A 7,616-nucleotide genomic window follows, 5' to 3' on the forward strand; every position below is an offset into this window, starting at 1 on the left:
ATATTTCCCGTAGCTACAACAATCAAAAAATATCCAATCTTGTTTTACCCATAACTTCTTCATTTTAAATCCGTTTTGAGTGAATTAAATTGCTATGGTTTCATATTGAACTCTATTTTATGAATCTAAACAGAAAAAGTATAGGTTTATAGTCGGAAATACAGGTTATAAGTCGTTTTTGTAAAGGTAGTCATTTCAGTCGAAAGAACGACGTCTAGATGACCATTTTGGAAAACATACTTTCACTTTGAGTTTAACCATGATTTTTGGATATAGTTTCCTGTTCATAAGAAAAATCATTTTCCCAGAAGAACAACTTTTAAATCAAAGTTTATCATAGTTTTTATTTAACTAACCCAAAACAGCCCGCGGTGTTACTACGACGGCGTATATCCAGTTTTACGGTGTTTTTCGTGTTTCCAGGTTTTAAATCATTAACTTAACATATCATATAGATATAGAAAATGTGTTTAGTTGATTTTAAAAGTCAATTTAGAAGGATTAATTTTTGTTTGCGAACAAGTTTAGAATTAACTAAACTATGTTCTAGTGATTTCAAGTTTAAACCTTCGAATAAGGTAGTTTTATATATATGAATCGAATGATGTTATGAACATCATTACTACCTCAGGTTTTGTGGATAAACCTACTGGAAATGAAAAAAATAGATCTAGCTTCAAAGGATCCTTGGATGGATTGAAAGTTCTTGAAGCAGAATCATGACACGAAAACAAGTTCAAGTAAGATTTCCACTCGAAATAAGATTGTTATAGTTATATAAATTGAATCAAAGTTTGAATATGAGTATTACCTTGTATTAGAAAGATATCTTACTTTAAATAAGAAAGATTTCTTGAGGTTGGATGATCACTTAACAAGATTGGAAGTAAGCTAGCAAACTTGGAAGTATTCTTGAGTTTATGAAACTAGAACTTATAGAATTTATGAAGAACACTTAGAACTTGAAGATAGAACTTGAGAGAGATCAATTAGATGAAGAAAATTGAAGAATGAAAGTGTTTGTAGGTGTTTTTAGTCGTTGGTATATGGATTAGATATAAAGGATTTGTAATTTTGTTTACATGTAAATAAGTCATGAATGATTACTAATATTTTTGTAATTTTATGAGATATTTCATGCTAGTTGCCAAATGATGGTTCCCACATGTGTTAGGTGACTCACATGGGCTACTAAGAGCTGATCATTGGAGTGTATATACCAATAGTACATACATCTAAAAGCTGTGTATTGTACGAGTATGAATACGGGTGCATACGAGTAGAATTGTTGATGAAACTGAACGAGGATGTAATTGTAAACATTTTTGTTAAGTAGAAGTATTTTGATAAGTGTCTAGAAGTCTTCCAAAAGTGTATGAATACATATTAAAACACTACATGTATATACATTTTAACTGAGTCGTTAAGTCATCGTTAGTCGTTACATGTAAATGTTGATTTGAAACCTTTAGGTTAACGATCTTGTTAAATAATGATGTATCCTATCGTATACATGCATAAAAGGCATAATGGTTGCATAAAAGTAGTGTCAGGAAGGCTGGAAACAACAGTTTTGTGGAGTTATCCGTCCAGCGTTCTCCGTTGTACATGCTGCTCCGTCATCGTAAGCCCTGATGGCCACCTAGCGCGTAAGCCCTGGCCAGAGAACGCCACCTTCAGCATAAATTTCGGATCACAAGTAACAGAACGTATCATCATCTGACACGTGTCCCCTAGCAATCTGGTGGATCTGACACTATAAATAGACCCCTTGGGTCGTCATTTTACACAGTTCAAACATTCTGACAACTTTGAGAGCTGAAACTTCACTTCTCTTTTTCTCTCTACTTTCTCTCACTAGAAGTCATCCGGCTAGCACTTTTGCGCTCTACGGACGACAGATTGATTAAGCCACCCCACAAGTTTCTACACTTGTGAATCAGGTCTGCAGGGATTATTTCCCAAGGGTAAAAATCAATCGGCAACACTCCGTCCTCCTAAAGCTAGATTACTTCTAGTATCTTGTTGACACACTAAGACTTACCTCATAAGGAAATAGGTGTTAACAATGGCGCCATCCACTAATGCAAAGAACACATGAAATGAAAAAGGAACAAAAACAACTGAAGCTCCATTTGTACTTGAAGCCGTCAACAATCCATCAACTGATGACATGATAACTATTGAAGATGTACCTGTTCCGCCACTAGATGGTACGATTGAAGAAACAGTTGCTGAAACTGCAGAAAGGCTTAAGCATTTGGCAACTAATTAGGAGAAAAGGCCAGTAATCGAAGAAACGACAACCAAAAGTGCAGAAAGACTTCCAAATTTTGTTACTAATCCAGAGCGACGACCATTGATGCAACCACGGCGATGTCCATCATTTATACCTTTTCAGCGAATGGCGGATGGCAAAGACAAGCAAATCATGAAAAGGCAATCTATATCAAAATACAGGTTATCCAGGCTACTTGACAAGCTGGGTAGTCTTATTGATGATTCTGAGGAAGATAATGACCTGAGCTATGATAATAATGACTCTGATGATGAAACTGACAAAGATGCGTTCATGTCAGAGAAGCAGGCAGTGTTGCTTTTGAATGATAATGGTGTATCCTATCGTATACACACATAAAAGGCATAACGGTTGCATAAAAGTAGCATCAGGAAGGCTGGAAACAACAGTTTTGTGGAGATTGTCCGTCTAGCGTTCTCCGCTGTACAGGCTGCTCCGTCATGCGTAAGTCCTGAAGGCCGCCTAGCGCATAAGCCCTGGCCGGAGAGCGCCGCATTTAGCATAAATTTCGGAGCACATGTAACAGAATGTATCATCATTCGACACGTGTCCCCAAACAAATCTGGTAGATCTGACACTATAAATAGACCCCTTGGGTCGTCATTTTACACAGGTTCACATATTCTGACAACTTTGAGAGCTGAGACTTCACTTCTCTTTCTCTCTCTACCTTCTCTCACTAGAAGTCATCCGGCTAGCACTCTTACGCTCTACGAACGACAGATTGATTAAGCCACCCCACAAGTTTCTACACTTGTGAACCGGGTCTGCAGGGATTATTTCCCGAGGGTAAAAATCAATCGGCAACACTCCGCCCTCCTAAAAGCTAGATCACTTCTAGTCTCTTGTTGACATACTAAGCCTTACCTCATAAGGAAATATGTGTTAACAATGGCGCCATCCACTAATGCAAAGAACACACGAAACGAAAAAGGAACGAAAGCAGCTAAAGCTCCATTTGTACTTGAAGCAGTCAATCATCCATCAACCGACGACATGGTCACTGTTGAAGATGTACCTATTTCACCACTAGATGGTACGATTGAAGAAACAGTTACTGAAACTACAGAGAGGCTTAAACATTTGGCAACTAATTCGGAGAAAAGGCCAGTAATCGAAGAAGTGACAGCTAAAAGTGCAGAAAGACTTCCAAATTTTGTTACTAATCCAGAGCGACGACCATTGATGCAGCCACGGCGATGTCCGTCATTTATACCTTTTCGGCGGATGGCAGATGGCAAAGACAAGCAGATAATGAAAAGGCAATCTATATCAAAGTACAAGTTATCCAGGCTACTTGACAAGCTGGGCAGTCTTATTGATGATTCTGGGGATGATAATGACCTGAGTTGTGATAATAATGACTCTGATGATGAAATTGACAAAGATGAGTTCATGTCAGAAAAGCAGGCAGTGTTGCTTTTAAATGACATTCTTAAGCAGACAGCACCAGCAAAATACAAGCAGCGCTTAGCGCAGCCCGCCGTTCGTACTGTGGCCGTGGACAACTTTTTTGCCCTCATTACTGGAGAACAAGCCACCAAGCCACCAGCGATGGCAGAATCAACGCAGTGTTTCATTGATCGAATTTCTAATTATCCATTGCCCAGAAATCTTGCTATACCAGCAATTAGAGTTTATGATGGTACAACGGATCCGGAAGATTTTCTGACTATGTTTGAAGGTGTTATGAGGTTGCAGCATTGGGAGGATGAAACTGCGTGCCATATGTTTCCTATGGTATTGCAGAAAATGGCACGCGAATGGTTTGCTAGTTTTCCACCAAGGAGTATTACCAGTTTTCTTGATTTGAGAGCAAAATTTGTGATGCAATACCAAAATCTACGGAGCTGTACTCTGACACATCTTGATGCACACGAGATCACAGTGCATCATAACGAATCTTTGAGCAATTTTATGAAGTGTTATACACTTGCAGCACAGAAGATTCCTGATTGTCCAGAATCACATCTTGTATCTGGTTTCATTTTCTGTTTGGACCAACGACGGTTTAGTGCACTTGTTCATGCATTACGGTATGACTTGCCAAAAACACTGCATCAAGCTTTGGAGGTTGCACAGAGGCATGTTCGAGCTGGTGAGCGTATGTTGAACAAGTTTGATACTGGCAGTAGTAGCAAGCTTCACAACGGAGGACGGTATTTTGACAGAAATCAGAGAAGGAATGACAATTCAAATGGAGGATGGAGAGGAAACAGAAAGCCCAAAGAGTGATTTTCACCACAACAGAAAGCCAATAGAAAGGCACCCGTTGATTATGGCGCTTACCAAAACTCCGAAAGAGATCCTCTTCACTGAACCAATTCGGACCACTTTCAATGCTCCAGCACCTATGGAAGAAAGGGAGGGCCCAAAGAGTGAGTTGTGGTGCGATTTCCATGAGGCTTGGGGCCATGATACGGACAATTGCAAATCTTTGATGAGGGAAATTATAGCGAAAATCAAGGCAGGAGAATTGAATCATTTGTTGCCTGGCAAACAGTACAGGAGGAATGATCCTCGCAGGAAATTTGCGTGGCAAAGGAATGATGGTAGCAGAGGACGCCGTGGAGAGAACAGAAAAGAGCAGCAGGGCGGAAGAGATAATCGGAACTAACCGCAGTACGGAGAATGGATCACAGAGCGTGAGACAACTCCAGAAGTTGTAATCAGGATGGTTTGGATTAACGATGGTCATTATGAAGAAGGTGAATCATCAAACAGCAATTTGGACAGCTGGAGATATGCCCCAATTATCTTTCAGCCAATTCAGAATTGGGCGTTGTCCGTCCAACCAGTGATCATTTCAGCAGAGATAGCAAATAAGTTTGTCAATTGTATCTACACAGATACAGGAAGTGAAGCTGACATCATCTACTGGCATTGTTTGAGAACTTTTCCAAGGCATGTGTAGAGCAGAGCTAGGCAAACGAGATTGAAAGTTTCTGGACTAACAGGAGCACCGATAAATGCCATGGGGCAGATTCGTTTGGAAGTTGTTATGGGCACATTCCCATTGTTGAGAACGGAAACAATTGATTTCACAATCATAGATGGCAATTCTTGTTTTAATTTCCTTTTTGGAAGAACAGCTTTGGCTAAGTTTGGGGCAATAACATTGACGGCCCATGCAGAGGTCAGATTCCCCACTCCAAATGGAGTCGCAGCCATACATTCACAGTATGTGCAGCCAACAAGGGAAAGATCAATGTTTGCAAATGGGCCAGAAGGCAGAATGAATCAGAGAAGGCGTGATAGGTTATTCAGCGAGGAAGAAGTTCAGGAGTTTTTATTTCGTAAGCAAGTGCGAAGGCCGTACAGCGCTAGGCGCTCGGCATATGAAGAAGCAATTTGTCAACAAGTTATCAAGAACAATGTTTATCTTTTCAATAAAGAGCAGTTTCATTTAGCATTTTAATAAAAGCAGTCTTTTACAATCGTTGTACTCATGCCTGTTTGGCATTTGAAGAACACATTTCGAATTATAAGATGAAGCAGCGTTTATCAAACTTACTGTGAACCATTGTGGTTATTTTGCAGTGCATACATTAGCAATTGCATACATTAAACATTCATGACGTACTAATTAGGCTTGATCCACCTAAAAGTCGTCATCAATCATTTATGTACTGCACAGTACTGAGCAATAATTTTATATTTTTCTTAAACAAAGTGTTGCCCGTGACAAATGTAAAACATTACATTTATAACCTGCCCACAGAAGGATCGTATTTTTAAATACCTCCGATGGCGGAAGCTTAGGTGCCGGCCAATAAAGGCACAAGGGATCGGCTAGAAAACGTTTAAGTTTTACTAGAACGCACCGAGGCATGATACAAAACTCAAATACTTGTCATGACAAACATTATAAAAAATTACTTCACAGAACGAAGTTATATATTTTATGTATGAAGGCAAAATAATTAGCAATTCTTCCTCATATACTTTATGACGGAAGGCGTAAGACGGAGAATTTATTGATTTATAGTCATTCTTCTAAAACACTTCATAATTCTTCCTCATTAATTTTATGATGGAAGGCGTAATCAGACATCGTATTCTTGATACTGCAAGGCATTTACATATGAGTTACCTTATGCACTTTTCAAAATGATTTGCTCAAATTATACACTGTACAATTGTGTATAGAAATTTTATGCTCAGGTGCATAATTGATTGGTTTTAAAGCGTTAAGCATAAAAATATTTGCAACAAGCATATAAGCACACATAGTCATCACAATAAAGTCAGTATATATATATATATATAATGTTAAAGTCAGTAAGAAGTTTATTACAAAACATTGTTTGAAATTTTTACAAAGATCAATTAAACTGCACGCCAAGTACATCTTGAGCAGAAGAGTCTTCTTTGCTGCATACTTCATCATAAACATTTATCTTCAGATTTATCAATTTGTTCTTGGCCTCATCAACTTTTTCTTGAGTACCAGGAGGCATAAGTTTGGCAATGGCAGCAGAAGGCGTTTGGTTGGGAGCAAGGCGTTTGAATAGCTTGCCGGTCACATCAGCAATAGCATGGGCGCAGGCAGCATCAACATAATCATTGTAGGGATTCCCTACAAGACTGGATCCAAGCACCTTAGCTATTAGACCTGGCACACCTTTCTTAAGCTCAGCAAAGTTACCCTCACCTTTCTCCGCCCTTCGGAGTAGCTCATCAGACTTCTCTCTCTCTTCACTCAGCTATTTCTCCAGCTCACCCACTTTCACCTGCTCAGCATCCTTTTCCCCTTGCAGAACAGCAGCAACATCTTGAGCACTTTTTAACTCAACTTCTTTAGCCTTTATTATTTTCTGTGCATCATTTAAGGCACGCTCAGCATCAGCAGCTCTTTTACGAGCATTTGCACTTTCAGCTATGTCTTTACGAGCAAAGGCAAGAATAGACTCTTGATGTTCCTGCAGTTGCAGCACAGAGTCCAGGTGGTTGGTTAGCAGTACATGAGCTGCCATAGTTGATTCCCTGAGTGGATGAGAACGGAGAGCAGAGAATTGGGGTTTCAGCTCGGGGATAACACAACCCTGTACATCAGTAAAATTTTATGAGTTATTTCAAACAGCTCACATTAATAAATTACAAGCATATACATGTAGATGGTCTTATCATTCATACCTGAAGAAGAGTTGCAAATTCTTTATCCTTAGTGGCAGGGTTTGCAATGATGGCATGCAAAGCCCTCACATGAGCAGGAAGAGTTGGCTCTTGAACATTGGAAGAGGTGACAGCAGGGTTAGTGATATTAGGAAGAGGAGAATCATAAGCAGAGTTGCCTTCCGGCCTATCTTCATGAAAT

Source organism: Rutidosis leptorrhynchoides, chromosome 3 (assembly GCF_046630445.1).
Source record: "Rutidosis leptorrhynchoides isolate AG116_Rl617_1_P2 chromosome 3, CSIRO_AGI_Rlap_v1, whole genome shotgun sequence".
Classification (NCBI taxonomy): Eukaryota; Viridiplantae; Streptophyta; class Magnoliopsida; order Asterales; family Asteraceae; genus Rutidosis; species Rutidosis leptorrhynchoides.